Source organism: Theropithecus gelada, chromosome X, assembly GCF_003255815.1.
Source record: "Theropithecus gelada isolate Dixy chromosome X, Tgel_1.0, whole genome shotgun sequence".
NCBI lineage: Eukaryota > Metazoa > Chordata > Mammalia > Primates > Cercopithecidae > Theropithecus > Theropithecus gelada.
In genome coordinates, this window is record NC_037689.1 from 118,108,687 (window position 1) to 118,128,278 (window position 19,592).

Consider the following 19,592-nt stretch of genomic DNA (forward strand, 5'->3'; position numbering starts at 1 on the left):
GAGCTGCCCCAGCTGATACCACATGATACTACTGTGACAAACATTGTCCATGTTGTAGATCAGTGACCAACATAAATGTTGTTTTAAGTTACAGGAATAGAAAATCAAAATACAGGCTATGGACATCTGGCCAGTAGATCGGGGGAGATCTTTTGGGGACATGCTGTTCCATGCTCTGCCAACTATACCACGTAAGTGGTAACTGGTTCTATACATTTGTATGACTGATCTTTGGCTGAATTATGAGATGAAATTGTCATGGGATGTAATTATTAAGTGTAATGTTTCAGTTTTTAGAAAAAAACACACAAAGTTTTTTGACCAAATATTTGGACATTGTTAATTAAATATTGATTCCTTCAATGCCAAATCTAATTCCTCCCCCATAACCTATATCTCAGAAATAATATAACAGTCTATTCAGTTACTCAAGTAAAAAAATGTAGGGGTCACCCAGGAATCCTCCCTTTCTCTGAGTCCTCACATTCAGTTCACTAGAAAGTGCTGTTGGCTCTATCTTCAAATTGTACACTAAATCTGTCCTTTTTTTTCCATCCCCACTGCCACCAACCTAGTCCAAATTACCATTTTGTCTTATTTGGACTAACCTTCTGTTTTGGGCACAAACTTGTGTACCTTCTTAGATTCTTTTCCAAGATGCTATCCGCTTTACAAATTGTGCTGCTACCATTTCAGGTTTTTTTTTTTTTTTTTTTTGGCATCCCTTGTGAGCTCCCAGAGCTATGTGGTATTCTCAGTTGAAGCCTTGCACCTGAATGGCCTTCATGTTCTACACTCTGAGCCTATCAGTGCCAAGTTATCACTCCGCTTCCATACTTCGGTAAAATGCTACACCATGGGTATGGGATTTGGCTTTGTGAGAAGCTGTCAAGGGACCAAATGATGCAACCTAGAAGTGAAGGAGATTCGGCTCTCTGGGGTATGAACCTTAACTCGTGTAACTCAAGAGGCATGAGGGAGCCAGACAGACAGTTCACTTCACCCTTATAAAGCTACTATAAAATATGTGTGTTTGTGCATGTATGTGTGTGTTTTCCTTTCAATCATTCTGGAAAAAGTCCCATGTGCTGAGCAAACATATCTGGAAAGTGACTTGTGATTTTTTGAAGTAACGGCCAGTGAGGTAATACATTGCATCACATTGGTTTGCATCTTTTTTGCCTGACTTACCCTTTTTCATCACCCCTGTTGCTTTGGGCTTGCACACACTCAAATGATTAGTATTTGAATTATTGCTCAGACTCTGTCTTCTAGAGGACCCTGGCAAAGGCATTTGATATTAGAAGTGGTTCTAGAAAACAGACAGGATAGGATTTGGGAATTGGATTTTTCACTTGCCTAAAAGCAATAGGGACCCTATTGCTGGTGATAAGTGGTATGGCCATAACCCTGGCATGTGGTGACATTGCAAATACTTGAGCTTTCTCCTGTGGTGTGTGCTATTTTATTAGAATGACATGTAGGTGGAGGGAAAGATATGGGGAGGTCAAGTGGCTGTGATGCCTAACTGATATATAAACAATGTTATTAATAAGGATTTTGGAGTAGAATGGCTGATTTGAAGGCAGTAGAGGCTCTGCCTCTATAGCAGCTTTAAAGGAGAGTCTTATCTCCCACAGCTGTAGGGACAGAATGTATTAAACACTAGGCTCCAGATCTGATAATAAGGGTGACAGAATTGTGAAGAGGACTAAATGTCCAACCTTGTCAGGTTCATTAAGCCAAAATCAGATGGGAAAAGAATGGAACATGGAGATCTGGGATATATATGAACCTAAGTGTTATGACCTCTCAAATTTCTCTGAATGTCCTTTTTTAAAATTTTTTTTATTTTTTATTTTTTTCTAGTAGAAGCAGCTCCTTTTCCTTGCCAGAGAAGAATAACTTTTCATGGAGACCAGGTAATGGTTTCACGCGAAGAAGTTTCCTTGTGAGATGGTATTTTTTTCTCTAGATCCACCCCACCATCCTCATTGCCTCCTGGTAAGTAACCAGAATCAGATCTCAGCACAGCTTGGAGAGAGAAGCAATTATTTTGTGCTCATTAATGAGGAGAGTCAAAAGCAGTTCACAATCTCAAAAACATCTGAATTATTTGCATGCAAGAAGCCAGACATACACACAAAATGCATACTGAATGATTCCATTTATATGACTTTCAAGAACAGTCAATACGAATCTATGGAGGAAGAAATCAGAAAGTGGTTGCCTCTGGGTGGGCATAAGGGGATTAACTAGAAAGGGCATGAGGGAACTTTCCGGAGTGATGGAAACGTTACATATCTTGTTCTGAGTGGTTACATGGGTACAGAAACTATCAAAACTAAAGTTTCTGTATTTCTTTGTATATCAATTATACATCAATAAAAATTAAAAATCAGTTTATATGGCAAGGAGACACTCAGTGTCATCTCAGGGGTATTTTAACTCTGCTGATTTCTATAACATTGTATGTAGGAAGCTTGAAATGATTGTCCACAGAATATCACACTAGCCCACTATATTGATGAATATATTCACATTGTGAATTTCTACAGGTTTAGGGGTCTGAGGCAGAGCATCTTTTCTAAGGTAAAAGTAAAAATACTCTACTTTGCGCCCCTACTGCTAAGAAAGAGGCACAGCACTGGTAGATCTTTTGAGATTTGGGATACAGCATAAACTGTATAGGGGAATACTACTCTGATCCATGTATTCAGTAACCTTTGAAGGCTGCTCCTTTCAAGTGAGGTCCAGAGCAAGAGAGGGCTCTGCAGCAGCTCTGGCTTTTTTGACAGGCTGACTGCCTCATGGGCCATGTGATCTATCAGACCCAATAGATCTTAATCAGATCTAGATTAAGCCTCTGGCAATCCACTAGAAAGTCACAGTGTAGATCTGTAAGGTTCTGGAGCAAGGCCATACCCTTGGTGGCAGAGAACTATTCTTTTAAAAACATTATCTGGTGTGCTAGTAGAGACTGAGTGTCTGATCGTGGAGCACCGTGTTAGTTATTTATTACTGAGTTACAATGTTATCACAAACTTAGCACCTAAAAAACCATATATATATATACACACACACACACACATACTATCTCATAATTTCCTCCAGGAATCTGGAGTTGGCTTAGCTGAGTCCTCTGTTTAGGGCTAGAAGGCTGCAATCAAGGTGTTGGCCAGGTTGCATTCCTTTCTGGAGCTTGGGATCCTCTTTCAAGCTTACATGGTTGTTGGTAGAATTAAATTCCTTGCAGCTATAGGACTGAGGTCCCTGTTTTCTTTCTGGTTGTTGGCCAGGGACCTCTCAGTCCTAGAGACTGCCCAGAGTTCCTTGCCACATGTCCCTCTCACAGGTCGTTTTACAACATTGAAGTTTAGTTCTTTCTTTTCTTTTTATTTTAGAGACAGAATAGGGTCTTTCTGTGTCTCACTCTGTTGCCCAGGCTGGAGCATAGTGGCACCATCATAGCTCACTGTAACTTCGAACTCCTGGGCTTAAGTGATCCTCCTGCCTCAGCCTCCCCAGTAACTACGACTACAGATGCACCCCACCAGACCTGGCTAATATAGTTTAGTTCTTAAAGGCCAGGAGGAGAAACTCTCACTTCAGCCTGGCAAGATTGAGTCTTATATATAATGTAACATAATCACGGGAGGGATTATTCCATTGCTGTTGCCATACGCCATTGCCTAGAAGCAAGGGGCAAGTTCCACCTATACTCAAGGGGAGGGAATTATACAAGTGTGACTCATGAGGGGGCCTTAGAGTGTCTCCACTACAGGCATCAAATGACTATGCAGTGTGAGCTTCTCATAATAAATTGGGTATAGTCTCACCTACCAAGCTATAAGGATGGGCACGAGCAACAACAATCTGTCGGGGCCTAGGCTTAAGCGGATTTAGTAGGCATGAATAAAATGTAGGAGCAGATGGCCCAGACAGAAGTCACAGTTTCCACTGCACCACCACTCCTCCTTCAGCCCAAATCTATGTTGCATCATGTTGAGGGGTCTGCTGTTGTCATCTGATAGAGAAGGAAAGGATTCAGGTCTAATTCACAGATGGGTCAGTGCAATATGTTGGCACTATGCGGAAAGGAATTGTTGTCTCATTATAGCCCCACTCTACAGTAGCTCTGAAGAACAAAGGTGAAGGAAATACTCCTAGTGGGTAGGCTTCCTATCACTAAAACTGACCTAGCACCTGCCACAGCTAAGATCCACAGGTAAGATCTCAACCTGCCAGCAGCCCTCCATCCAGCATCATTCTTTAGGGAGACCAACTGGTTACCTGATGTCAGGTCAGTTACTTAGGTCCTTTCTATCCTGAAGGGGACAGCAATTCTTCTTCAGCAGAATGGTTATCTATTCTAGATATGGATTGGCCTTTTCTGCCCACATGGCCTATGCTGGCACCACTGTCTGAGGGCTTACAGAATGCTTGGTAGAATAAAAGGACAAGCTGTTGGAGGCTCAGCAAAGGTGCCAGAAGGAGGATAAAACTTTGTAGGGCTGGCAGATATATATTAAATGCAGGGATGTGGTATATGCCTTGGTCCCCTGGTCAGTATATAGTACTGAATCCTTTATAGTTAGAATACAGAGATACAGGAATCTGAGTCAGGAAGAAAATTCCTGTAACTACTGTAGGGAATGGGAGTATCCCTGACACCTTGGTGGGATAACAGCAGTGATAGCAGCAGAGACACTGGGTATGTTGACGGCAGCCATAGCTGTTGCCAGAGGCAACCAAGCATTCAAACAAAGAATAGCATTGTCAGAAGCATCTGGAACAGCTTAATAGCAGTTAAGGAGAGTGGAAGAATAAGGTAAATGGAATGAACTTTGGGGTTCTGGGTGCAGTGAAAGGAGCTAGAGCTCCAGAATCATAGAGATCTAACTCTAAATCCTGGCTTTACAACTTACCTGCATGACTTTGGGCAAATGACTTTACCTTCCGATCCTCATTTCCTATACCTATAAAACAGAGATAATAATAGTACCTATCCACAAGGTTATTGTGGGAATTCATAAATATTTGTAGTGATCTTTGTAAGATGCTTAGAACAGTGCCTGGCAAAGATGGAGTTCAACAAAATTATGTATGCAATGAACATACATCTCATTTTAAGATAGACATGGTATGACTTGAACACAATGAGATGAAATTGTTCCAAAAACTACTTGAAGGAGCTTCTTTTTTATTTTTTATTTTTGTTTCATTAGTTTTTAGAGAACAGGTGGTTTTTTGTCACATGAATAAGTTATTTAGCGGTAATCTCTGAGATTTTGGTGTACCCATTACCCCAGCAGTGTACACTGAACCCAATGTGTAGTCTTTAATTCCTCACCCACCTCCCACCCTTCCTCCCAAGTCCCTAAGGTCCATTATATTCCTCCTAAGCTTTTGCATCCTCATAGTTTAGCTCCTGCTTATAAGTGAAACATGCGATGTTTGGTTTTCCATTCCCGAGTTACTTCACTTAGAATAATGGTCTCCAACTCCATTCAGGTTGCTGCGAATGCCATTATTTCATTTCCTTTTATGGTTGAGTAGTATTCCATGGTGTATATATACCACATTTTCTTAATCCACTAGTTGGTCGATGGGTATTTAGGTTGGTTCCATATTTTTGCAATTGCGAGTTGTGCTGCTATTATAAACATGCGTGTGCAAGTATCTTTTTCATATAATGACTTATTTTCCTCTGGGTAGATTCCCAGTAGTGGGATTGCTGAATCAGATGGTAGTTCTACATTTACTTCTTTAAGGAGTCTCCATACTGTTTTCCATAGTAGTTGTACTAGTTTACATTCCCACTAGCAGTGTGGAAGTGTTCCCTTTTCACCATATCAATGCCAATATCTGTTATTATTTATGTTTAAATTATGGCTATTCTTGCAGGAGCACAGTGGTGTCTCATTGTCATTTTAATTTGCATTTCCTTGATCATTAGTGATGTTGAGCATTTTTTCATATTTGTTGGCTATTTGTACATCTTCTATTGAGAATTGTCTATTAATGCCTTTGCTCACTTTTTGAAGGGGTTATTTTTTTTTTTTTCTTGCTAGTTTATTTGAGTTCCTTGTAGATTCTGGGCATTAGTCCTTCCCTGGATGCATAGTTTTGCGAATATTTTCTCCCATTCTGTGGGTTGTCTGTTTACTCTGCTGATTATTTCTGTTTCTGTGCAGAAGCTTTTTAGTTTGATTAGGTTCCATCTACTTATTTTTGTTTTTGTTGCATTTGCTTTTGGGTTCTTGGTCATAAACTCTTTGCCTAAGCCAACGTCTAGAAGAGTTTTACTGATGTTACCTTCTAGAATTTTTATGGATTCAGGTCTTAGATCTAAATCTTTGATTCATCTTGAGTTGATTTTTGTATAAGGTGAGAGACAAGGATCCAGTTTCATTCTTCTACATGTGTCTTGCCAGTTTTCCCAGCACCATTTATTGAATAGGGTGTCCTTTCCCCAATTTATGTTTTTGTATGCTTTGCTGCAGATCAGTTGGCTGTAAGTATTTGACTTTATTCCTGTATTCTCTATTCTGTTCCATTGTTCTACATGCCTATTTTTATACCACTACCATGCCGGTTTGGTAACTATTGCTTTGTGGTATAGTTTGAAGTCAGGTAATGTGATTCCTCCAGATTTGTTCTTTTTGCTTAGTGTTGCTTTGGCTATGCAGGCTCTTTTTTGGTTTCATATGAATTTTAGGGTTGTTTTTACTAGCTCTGTGAAGAATGATGATGGTACTTTGATGGGAATTGCATTAAATTTGTAGATTACTCTTGGCAATATGGTGATTTTTCACAATATTGATTCTTCCCTCCATGAACATGGGATGTGTTTCCATTTGTTTGTGTTAATCAATGATTTCTTTCAGCAGTGTTTTGTAGTTTTCCTTGTAGAGATCTTTCACCTCCTTGGATATTCCTAATTTTTTTTTTTTTTTGCAGCTGCTGTAAAAGTGGTTGAGTTCTTGATTTGATTCTCAACTTGGTCGCTCTTGGTGTATAGCATATAGCAGGGTAAATTTATTTTGTAAAGGAAACTTTACTGAATTCATTTATCAGATCCAGGATTTTTTTGGATGAGTCTTTAGGGTTTCCTAGGTATATGATTATATCACTGGCAAACAGTGACAGTTTGACTTCCTTTTTACTGATTTGGATGGCCTTTATTTCTTTCTCTTGTCTAATTGCTCTGGTTAGGACTTCTAGTACTATTTTGAATAGAAGTGGTGAAAGTAGGCATCCTTGTCTTGTTCCAGTTCTCAGGAATGGAACAACGCTTTCAACTTTTCCCAAATCAGTATAATGTTGGCTGTGGGTTTGTCATAGATGGCTTTTATTACATTGAGGTACATCCCCTGTATGCTGATTTTGCTGAGGGTTTTAATCATAAAGGGATGCTGGATTTTGTCAAATGCTTTTTCTGCTTTTGTTGAAATGATCATATGATTTTTGTTTTTAACTTTGTTTATGTGATGTATCACATTTATTGACTTGCATATATTAAACCCTCTCACCATCCCTGATATGAAACCCACTTGATCATGTTGTGTTCTCTTTTTGATATGCTGTTAGATTCAATTATAGCTAGTATTTTTTGAGGATTTTTGCATCTATATTCATCAGGGATATTGGTCTGTAGTTTTCTTTTTTTGTTATGTCCTTTCCTGGTTTTGGTATTAGGATGATATTGGCTTCATAGAATGATTTAGGGAGGATTTCCTCTTTCTCTATCTTTTGGAGTAGTGTCAATAGGATTGGTACCAATTCTTTTAATGTCTGATAGAATCCAGCTGTGAATCCATGTGGTCCGTGACTTTTTTTTGGTTGGTAACTTTTTAGTTATCATTTCAATCTTGCTGCTTGTTATCGGCCTGTTCAGAGTTTCTATTTCTTCCTGGTTTAATCTAAGAGGGTTGTATATTTCCAGGAATTTATCCCTGTCTTCTGGTTTTCTAGTTTATGCCCATAAAGGTGTTCATAGTAGCCCTGAATGATATTCGTATTTACACCAATCTGAATAGAATTTCTTAAGGCATTTCTGGCTGACTACACCAGATTTTACTATGTAGACACAACATACAACATAATACTTGTACATATGCATAAACAAACACACACACACACATATATATACACACACATTCACATATAATCTTATAACTTTCATTTTAGAATTTTAGCCATGAGATAATAATAAAAACTCATCAGTTTATAAATGGTAATTAGATCCAAATTATACTTCTTAAAAAATGGAACCTATTTATAAGGCTAAACTTTATTTGCCTTAATAGGTAGTCTAATGAAGGCTGTGGACCAAAATTTTGAGTAAAGCAGCTTGTTTTTTTTTTCTTTAAATCCCTTTTGCCTTTTACCCCTTTTTTTTCAGTTTCAAAGGAATGTAACGTTAAAATTTTAATGTGTACATTCTAGGTAGAACTGGATAAAGTGTATGAGGAAACCCAAATCTCCAAGTAGCCTTAAATTTTTATTAGCAAATCTGTCTTTTGTTTGTTGGTTTGGTTTGCTTGACAAGTTAATGTGGGCAGGGAAGCATCTTACCAGTTTTTTTTTTCTGGCTTTTTTTGGCCCCTGCATGGCAGACAAAGCAATTTTTATGTTGGACAAAGATAGCTTATATTATAATTGCTCTGAGCTTAAGATTTTGTCCTATTTGAGTAGAGAGGCTTTTATAGACATTTAGCTAGTTCTATTTCTTATAGAATATTAATTCTTCAATTAACTGTTCCATCACCCTAAGCTATTGTTATTTAGGCAAACCTAAATTTATATTAAAAGGGATGTCTCTTAGGTCTAGGTTGTTGGTTGCCATAGAGATGTTGTAATTTGTAAAGCCGTTAATTTGAAAGCCTTTTAAGACCTTTTATTTCTTGGCTGGAATGCCACAAGTTGTGAGTTAATCTCAATACCAGCAGAAAAGTCAGCAGATTCAAAATACGCAGAAAAACAGTAGAGAGAGAACTTAGAAGGCTCTATATATTAACTCTATAGTTGGTTTCAGTTTTTGTTTTTGTTTTTAAATAAGCTCGGACAGTTTATATAATGGCCATTGAGCTCTGAATTTTTCTTGATGTAGTTTATCCATTATTTTAAACGTGTGCACTAGGCCTGGCGCGGTGGCTCACGCCTATAATCCTAGCAGTTTGGGAGGCTGAGGCAGGCGGACCACTTGAAGTCAGGAGTTCGAAAGCATCCTGGCCAACATGGTGAAACCCTTGTCTCTACTAAAAATACAAAAAATTAGCTGGGCGTGGTGGCAGATACCTGTAATCCCAGATACTTGGGAGGCCAAGGCAGGAGAATCGCTTGAACCTGGGAAGCGGAGGTTGCAGTGAGTTGAGATTGCGCCACTGCACTCTAGCCTGGGCGACAGAGCGAGACTCCATCTCAAAACATAAACAAAAACAAAAACAAAAAAACAAGAAAACCAAACCATGTGCACTAGAATCTCTAATATACCTGGCTGGAATCCCAGAAAACCTGGATGCCTTAATGTTTAAGAATCTCTTTCCATTTCTTATTAATCTCTTGAAAGCAAAGAAAATCTTATAAATCCTATTAGAGACTGTCAGGAGTTTGGACTGATGTTTTAGATGGTGGTAATCACCCTAGTGGCTGTTAAATAATTTTAGTTTTATTAGTTTTTTGTTTTTGTTTTTGGAGAGATGGGGGTATCTTGGTTTGTTGCCTAGTCTGGTCTCAAACTCATGGCTTTAAGTGATCCTCCTGTTTTGGCCTCCCAAACTGCTGGGATTACAGGCATGAGCCACCATGCCCAGCCACCCTAGTGGCTTTTGACCAGCCTCCTTGTGCCCACCATTTACAATTTTTTATTTTTGCTCTCAGAAGATTTTTAGAAACAAGCAAGGGAAAAGAGAGAAATCATTTATAGAGATGCAGAACCAAACCAAAATGAAATCAAAATTAGAGTGCTCATAAGAATTTTAAATGAAGCATGGAGATTAAATAAAATATTAAATTGGGCATGTAGAAAGAACCAAAAGTAAATTCACCAGAAAAGACATGTCTCACAGACAGGGTGTAACTTCTAAAGAAGCTAGAGTACTCAAACCAGAAGGATATTGTCTTTATACCAGAAAGACAAAAAGTCTTTTATCATCCTAGGAGGCATGCAAGGTCTTTTATTAAGGTGGTTTTATTACCAAGTCCTGAATAAAGTCAAAATCACCTACCAAAAAGAGGGAGGCTTGGCCTGGCAGAAGACTCACTAGGGCAGAAAATGTAGGCTGCAGAAGCAGAGAGCTCAAAGGGCTCAAGTGAGTACTGTACACTAATTCCAAGAATCACCAATTCCTTCTGAGAGAGATCTTTTTCAGGTCCCACTTCTGGACGCCATTTATGTCAACCTAAACAATAAACAGAGAGAGGCCCTCCAAAAGAAAATTATATGTATTCAGGAATAGAGCATTGCAATGATAATATGTGTCATAGTAAACTATGTGCGTGTTTGGGGAGGCAGATGAAGACAAAGTTTTTAAAAGAAAAATGAGGATTACTTAATTGTTTGGAGTTACTTATCCTTGGCTACAAGGATCAGTAACAAGGGCAGCATCACTCCAAGGCTGGACAGGCAGTTGCTGGGTCAATATCCTTGCAGAAGTATTTTTTGTGTGTGTGAGGTTGTGATGGGCTTTGTGCAAGGTTGTGACTTTTGCAGTCTTTTCCGAAAGTTCTTGTTATCTGTCATTTATGCATGAGAATCCTCCCTTTGTGGTCTTCCCTGGGTCTATTTGTCAGGTTTTTGTTTTTGTTTTTGTTTTCCACAGTGATGCCATTTTGATTCTGAGAACTTTCACAGGAGTTCCCTACTCCATCATTTTCATAGATGTCACCTGGAATTTTTTCCTTATTTTTTTATGACCTTGACATAAAAAGGGAGTACTGGTTAGGTATTTTTGGGGAGTACTGGTTAGGTATTTTTAGAATGTTCCTCCACTGATATTCGTATTATGTTTTTCTCATAATTATGCTGGGGCTGTGGGATTTGGGAGGAACTCCATAGAAGTAAAAGGCTATTTTGACCACATATATGACTGGTATGTACTAGCAATATGACTCAACACTGTTAAGAGAAGTGGAAGTAGAATGTAGTGGTTTAGGGGTTTGGGCTCTCAAGTGAAACACATCTGAATTCAAACCCTAACTTCTCCACTTGCTTGGAGCTTTTCTGAACTTTGGAGCTTTTCTGAGCTTCAGTTTTCTCATATGTAAAACAGATGTAATAATAGTAGCTACCTCATAGGGTTACTGTGGAGAAGCACATGAGAAGATTCATGTGAAGTGATTACCTTGATGTCTGGCACATAGTAAGTACTCAATATAGGTGAACTAGTAGAATAAGAGGATGCGTGTTTATGTGGGTAGGTGGGTATATACAAGAAAGATTTATCAATTAGTATTAGGAGGATCTGAAATGATTTTTATTATTTAAAGCCATAATTTTATTGAAAGATTTGATGGGAAACCCAGAGTTCCATGGGGAGATATTAGATAACATGGGAAATTTTGTACAATGGGGCATTACTCTGGAGGACAGGCATAGATGGTTACTGTAGTTTTAGTTCCTAGGTAGCTAGGGGCTAGTATAAGGAATGCCTGACATTATATTATATTTGTGGTCAGGGAGGGACCCTAGAAGAAAAGAAAGGGGTGACAACTATGTAGTAGTTAAAAGCACTACTATTGAAATCATACAAACCAGGGATCAAGTCCTAGCTTTCCATTCATAGACTTTGTGGCCTTGGGTAAAGTGACTTAACTTCTTTCGGCTCTGTAAAATGGAGACAATAAATTGAGTATTAAATGAAATAATCCATGTAAATGACCCAGAGCATTTGGTGTCCCATAGTGCTCAGTCGATATTAGCTGCTCTTTACTACTTTACAATTGTGACTTGGTCTGGGGATACCCAATAGAAGTCATAGGTCTTCAGGTCAGAAAGGATTTTGTGCCAAGAACTGGCTTTAGGAAGCTTCGCCTTTCAAGATGGAGGATGTTTTGAGCTCCTCCTCTTTCTAGTCACAGTTTCTGGCTCAGGCCTGCTGCAAGCTGCCCTAGGGGCAGGGTGCTTTGGGGATATTTGCGATGGCTAAAAATCGTTTTCTTAAAAAAAAAATACTTTTGATGTACAATAAGAAAGAAAATGGAAACCACATGGAAAATTTAGCCCATTGCAATATGTTCTTAGTCTCCCATTCTACATATTGCTAGGGCCTCTTCTGCAGATGATGGCTGAGAATATCCTCTGTAGAGCAATAAATCACAGGATCATTAAATGCATCCTTGCAGCTGCACCAGGGCTAGTTAGAGGCCTATTCAAGAAAAGGGCTTATGTGGAAGGGATTTTTCCTCCTTCTTTTAAAAAGCCACCTGTACCATTTTTGTCTTGGTTTTTAAGTGGATGATTTAAGACATCATTTTCTTCCTCTACTTCTATTTATGATGTACAAATAGTCCTTTGTTAGTAGGGAAAGAAAAAAACCACAAACTCAAATGCCAAACCTAATTAAGGCTCCTTAGAGAAAGTGTGCCTGTTTAACTTTCCAACTTCCTTTCTGAGTTAGTAATTCAGGGACTGGACAAGACACAGGTGGAAGGAATTGTTTCATCAACAGCTGGTGCAAAATCCCTCACATTCCTGGAAGTGCACCAGTTCAGGGTACAGAACTATCTGAGAGAACTAGGGCTAGTCTGGAAAGAGCACATATTGTAATCTAAATATTTTTCCTGTTGATTGGCAAAATCTCAAAAGTTCTTTGAGGCTAAGAGTGATAGCTTTGAGGAAAAAATTGGAACCAGATCATGTAATCCAGATGTTGAAAACAAGGCCTTGAGAATGAAAAACAAACAAACAAACAAAAAACCCTTTTGTTATAAATGAAGCCTTGAGGGGAAAATTCAATTTCTTTATAAACTAGACCTTGAGCAGGAAAAATCCTTTTATTGTAATCATATCAATTCTAGTTAGATTCACATAATGAGGCTAACTGTGCAACTTGGTGAAGATGATGATCAGCCATGTAGCATGATTTAGAGTTCCAGAAGCGCTTTCTCTCTACAATAAAGTCATCCCTACTCAGAGGTCATAGTGCCCGATATCCCTTCATCAGTGGTTCTTAACCCTTTTTTTGTCAAGGACTTGCTTTAGAATCTGGTGAAAGCTACTGACTTTTTCCTCCAGGAAAATGACTGAACATGTGGATACACACATCAGCATACATTTTCCTGAAGTTCACAGACTCCTGTGAACAGCCCTGGGGAGTTTTTGAACAGTCAGCATTTCTCATCATTTTTGTTTGTTTGTTTGTTTTTTTGAGACGGAGTCTTGCTCTGTTGCCCAGGCTGGAGTGCAGTGGCGCGATCTCGGTTCACTGCAACCTCTGCCTCCTGGGTTCAATTTATTCTCCTGTCTCAGCCTCCTGAGTAGCTGAGATTACAGGCATATGCCACCATGCCTGGCTAATTTTTGTGTTTTTAGTAGAGACAGGGTCTCACCATGTTGGCCAGGCTGGTCTCAAACTCTCAACCTCAGGTGATCCAGCCGCCTTGGCCTCCTAAAGTGCTGGAATTACAGACATGAGCCACTGCACCTGGCCTCATAGTTCATTTTCAAGAGCCACATAATGGGCATCCTGGGCTGGGCATGGTGGCTCATGCCTGTAATCCCAACACTTTGGGAGGCCAAGGTTGGAGGATCACCTGAAGCCAGGAGTTTGAGACCAGCCTGGGCAACATAGAAGACCCCATCTCAACAAGATACACAAAAAAATTAGTTGAGTGTGGTAGTGCACACCTGTAGTCCCAGTTACTTGGGAAGCTGAGGCAGGAAGATCACTTGAACCCAGAAGTTTGAGGCTGCAGTGAACCATGATTGTGCCACTGCACTCCAGCCTGGGTGAAAGAGCATGACTCTGTCTCTGTCTCAGGGAAAAAAAGGACACCCTGCTGACACATACCACCCTTGAGGTAAACTAAAATGAAGCTCCATATTTTTCATTTCACCATCACATTAAAGTATTATTTAAAATAATGTACTTAATAATGGTTTTATATTAAGGAAAGAGATGATATTTAGGGGCAATAATTCACCAAGGTATATAGGTCTACCTTGGTGACACACAGCTTGATCACAGATCAGCTTCCATGTTGAGTTGATTTCTTTCCTTCCTACTTCTATTAAATTTTAAAAAGTCAAGCTTTACAACACTTTAAAATGCTTTAAATGCTCCACAATATTATAGGATAGGTGAAATAAGAATTCTAAAAATTTTACACTATTTGTCTTAGTTGGATTCCTCCACAGCAGTCTGAGGCAAGGACATGGCTGCAGTTAGTATATTTAGAGTGTTATTCTAGGAAGCAGGAGTGAGGTAGTAAGGGGAATTAGAGAAAGAAAAAAAGTCAGTGGAAAGGTGCATTATGAGGTTGCTGCATTGGGCAACAAGGGCTGAATTCTGGTTAGACTGCTTGGGGGAAGATATAGAACATCTCCCAGAACTCTCCCTTTGATGGATGAGAGGCTGCAGCTCTCATCCACCAGTTCTTGTCCCCCTCATTTGAGGGTTATCTCCAAGGTTGGGATGTGTTTTCATGTGGATTGGCTTTCATGAAGGCCTTGAGGGCAGAAGCAGAGGAGAGAAACTTGATTTTGGGGCAGGATACTGTTTGTTAGGATGATGTGAGTCTGACCTTACATAGAACTGTCTATCCCAGCTCTGGCTGAGCAAGGTGGAGAAAGAGGCTGTGATGTAGTGCGCCAGAAGCATTTATTCCACTATTGAATCTGGGTAGCGAATACCTGGACATTCATTATCCTATCTACTCTACTTTTGCACATGTTTGAAGTTTTTCATAATAAAAGTTAAAAATTCTAATTCAGAATCCTAGGTCATTGGGAACTGCCTCAAGTATTTAGTGGCCTTATCAAAACTATAGATATTATACATCCAAAAAGCTAGATATCACAAGGACAGTTCCCTGATAATACTTTGAAGCACTCCATCAGATCCTAAAGTCCCTGAACAAATCACACGCAAAGGCTGGAAGACAGAATAGTTGAACTTGGGAAATATATGGGTGTGCATTCCTAAATTACCACTTTGATTGCACTTGGTTCAAGAAAGTGTGGTTATAAGTTCTACTGAAAAACTTGAACGTGATATTTACATATACCCAATCATACATAGTCAATTTCTTTCTTCAAGAAGGGCATAAAGTCTCCACATGTTGGGACAGAATCAAATTCTTAGTGATAAGACTGTTTGCACCATAGTTCAGTCTTCTTAAAAAATTCTGATTATTTTATCTTTAACATCAAACATGGCAGTATTTCACGACTGAACTAATAATTACAGGTTCTTTAATATTCTGAAAATGTGGCTATAAAATACGTCTTGAGCAAGGCATTTGAATCTGACAAATGCTCTTTAGTGGCATTATCATTTTCATAAGGTCCCTTTCCCTATCCCTTGTATCAAAAAATTATGGGAGAGCAGCTTCTCTCAACAGCTGGCACGCTTAGTGTGGAAAAGTGGAGATTAGTATTTACTGCTTATTTCTTTGTACAGCATGCTGGGAAGACATCTTCTTAGGGGCCAAAATTTTATTATACTCACAATCTTTGTTTTTTTCAACACCGAATCGTGATCAGAAGGCATATTGCTGGTCGTTGTTAACCAAGTCGTGAGTGGCTTCACATTTGGGTGCAACCTCTATTATTTGCAGCATATTTCTGGGCGGCAGTCATGGCTAATGCTCTTCAGAATTGGCCGCAGTGCCCCTTTTCCAATCTACTTCATGACTCATTAAGAAAACCACTTGTTAACTAAATTAAAAACCTTTCCTTTTATGAGGAGAAACTAGAGCTCTCCTATATTGCTGGTGGCAATGTAAAATGGTACAGCTACTCTGGAAAAGAGTTGGACAGTTTCTAATGAAACCAAACATGCAACAACCATACAACCCAGCAATTACACTCATGGGCATTTATCCCAGTGATAAGAAAACTTATATTTATACAAGAACCTGTACACAAATGTTCACGGCAATGTATTCCTGATAGCTCCCAACTGGAAACAATCCAAATGTTCTTCAACATGTGAATGGTTAAGCAAATTATGGTATATCCATAGCATAGGACACTACTCACAAATGAAGAGGAACATATTATTGGTATGTACAACAGCTTGAGTGGATCTACAAAAATTGTACTAAGTGAAAAAAGGCAATGGCAAAATTGTATATGATTCCAAATGAATAACATCCTTGAGATGACAAAATTATAAAAATGGAGAACATGTGAGTGGTTGCTAGGGGTTAAGAAGGGGGTGGAGGTGGGGATAGTGAGTGTGGCTATAAAACAGCAACATAAGGGATACTTGCGTGGTGGAACCATTCTGTATCTTGACTGTATCAATGCCAATATCCTGGTTGTGATACTGTATGATGTTGCAAGACACTGTCGTTGGGGGAAACCTGGAAAATGGTACATGGTTTCTCTTTGCAGTATTTCTTACAACAACTGCATGAAAATCTGTATCTAAGGTAACAAGCATATATTTTTTAAAAAACTCTTTTCTCTTATAGCATGGAATTTCAGGGTCAAAAATGTGGAGCACTTCTCCCGTGTGTGCTTGTGTGTGTGTGTGCGCGTGTGTGTGTGTGTGTGTACATACTACTCTTACTACGTCAAGAGTCTGCATATCAGTGTTTTTGCCTGTCTCTAAAGTAGAATATCTGCTGGTGTCCACATGTGATAATAATTGTTTTTTATATTGTGTGCCATAGATATTACGGATGTCCTATGACGTTATAAAAATTCTGCTGATGACTCACTCTGCTTTCGCTAAGTCATTTTGTCATTGATATTGTGCCTGGTTTTATAAGCTTCTTGGCAATGAAGTGATTTGTACTTGTTTTGCCAAGAGGTCTAATAATGTTGAATGACACCCCCATAGCTTTAGTATCTTCCCTATCTTCGTCACAATATTCATCAACTTCATACAGCAAAGAATTACTTTTGTGCTTGCTTTCAAAATATTCAATTGGCTTATCACAGGGTTAACTGTACTTTGATTAATAATTATGTAAAAGTGGCCGCGGGCCGAGGAGAGCTCTGGGTGGCCAGCCAAAGACCTGGGCCGTCGTGGGCTTCCGCGAGCCTGCGGGGATGAGCGGGTCCCTGGGCCGAGCGGCGGGCTCGGGTGCGGGCGGTGGTGGCTCGGCAGAGCAGCTGCACGCGCTGGTGAAGAAGGACAAAGTAGTTGTCTTCACTGAAGGGGACGACGGAGCAACCCCAGTGCGGCTTCAGCAACGCCGTGGTGCAGATCCTGTGGCTGCACAGCGTCCGCGACTACGCGGCCTACGAAGTGCTGGACGAACCCGAGCTGCGACAAGGCATTAAAGACTCTTCCAACTGGCCCACCATCCCGCAAGTGTACCTCAACGGCGAGTTTGTGCGGGGCTGTGACATTCTTTTGCAGATGCACCAGAATGGGGACCTGGTGGAAGAACAGAAAAAGCTGGGGATCCACTCCGCCCTTTTAGATGAAAAGAAAGACCAAGACTCAAAGTGAGGGCGCCCGGGTCCTCCCTGAACAGAGGGAGCCGTTTGTGTCAGAGACTCACCGCCAGAAAAATCTTACCGATTTTGGTTTTCACTACTGAGACAACTGCCTTGCACTGATCATTTCAGTTCATGAGCAGTCGGGTGATTTTAGTTTGTCTGGTGTTTGGGCTAAGAAGATTTTATTGTGAACTTAATTGCAACCACTGCGCCGTAATAATTCAGTGCTGTATTATGATAGTGCTGTAAACAAAATTTGTTCTTATAATGCCATTTATTTTTTGCCTGATTCAGGAGTTAAACTAGGAGCTTTGGAATCATTATTCATGACCCCTCTGCAAATATGTCAGTCTGCAAAGACATTATCTTCCCCCAAATTATGTATAGCTTCCTCTGTTACGGAAAACGATGGACAAAGAAGAAATTGTAAGTAAATTGCCAACACAGGAAAAAAGTTATGTAAAAGCTTTGATGACTTCGTGCTACAATTTGATACATTTTATTATAAAGAGCATGCTGGAGACTGGGGCAAATGGATGGCAGGTCTAATAAAATCAAATTTTCAGACATTTATCTTCTTACTTCATGTTTGCATTTTCGACTTCTTATATGATATTGTCACTCACACACAGGCTTATTTCTCTTAGGACATAGAGATTCACATTCTGTGTTTGTACTGGAGACCTGTTCACTATTTATGTTTATGGTGTTTACTGAGTTGTAACATTTAAATCATTATTTTTATTGTTACTTTAATATTCAACAAACCTTTTTTTCTTAGTAAACTTTATTTTTCCAACATAAAAGTAATATAATACTTGGAAAATACAGCAAAATAAAAAAAGGAAAAATCAATGTAATTTTACTGCCCCCAAAATCCCATTGACATTTTTGTCTTCTGATAGAGATTTTGTTCATTTTTTTAATTTGTTTGCTTTATTGATAGCTTGAGAGACCTTCAAATTTCCATGTACCCGAGTCATCAAAATTTCTAAATCTGGTGGGTTCTTCACCCTAGAGTCCCAAGAGTGCCATAAGATACATCCTGGCTGGGCAGTGGCCAGAAGGACTGGTCTGGAAAGGGCGACACAGGCCCTGAAGTCTCAGGGAAAAGCACTCAGCATGAGCCAGTATTCAGCACAAGGGTCGACTTAGTCCAGAAGGAACTTTTCCTGGGCTCAGTTCCCACCCTCATGGTCACATCACCGTGACACAGCAGGAAGAGGCCTCCCCAGAGCCCAGGTCTCTCACAGTTAAGTCTTGTCAGAGGCTGCTGCATGGGCCAGTAGTCCATCTCATTGGGTTAGCAGCAGCATTCCAACCCACAGGATTTGTTCACAGGCTGGAATGCTGGCCTCAGGGCTGGTCAGTGGCACTTGCTCCACTTGGTCCTGATGCTTGTGGTGATACCTTGTGGTGGTGCCATAAATCAGCTCTGCTCTGTGCTTTCCCAGAGAGATTTCCAAATGAATTGCCCTCCAAGCAGGCAGCATGAGATACCTCCTTTCAGATGTCATGAACTAGACGGAATTTTGTTCTTAGTAGAGGGGGGTGAATAGCAACGCCAGACTATGGTGTTGGAATCCATTCAGTTTGCCTCACTTGACCCACGTGTCAGTTATGAGCTAATCAGTTATGAGCTAAACCTCACAGCCTGTCTCCTCAGCGTTAGTGGTTATTTTTCCTCAGCTAGAGGGAAGAACAAAGGAATGGGGCCCAGATGCACCAGAATGGGGACCTGCTGGAAGAACTGAAAAAGCTGGGGATCCGCTCCACCCTTTTAGATGAAAAGAAAGAGCAAGACTCAAAGTGAGGGAGCCCAGGTCCTCCCTGAACAGAGGGAGTCAGAGACTCACTGCCAGAAACTGTCACGGCAGCTGCCGGTTTGCACACCCAGTGCTTGATGTTAGGAAAACCACCTCATTTCTTGGGGTCTTAGACTTCCTGAGAAGTTTATTCTTTTTTTTTT

At 39.9% G+C, this 19,592-nt stretch overlaps 1 pseudogene; it reads left to right on the top strand.

Moving 5' to 3' along the window:
- The first annotated feature begins 4,655 nt into the window (after window positions 1–4,655).
- On the top strand, window positions 4,656–17,633 carry LOC112615254 (annotated as a pseudogene).
- Window positions 17,634–19,592: the final 1,959 nt, after the last annotated feature.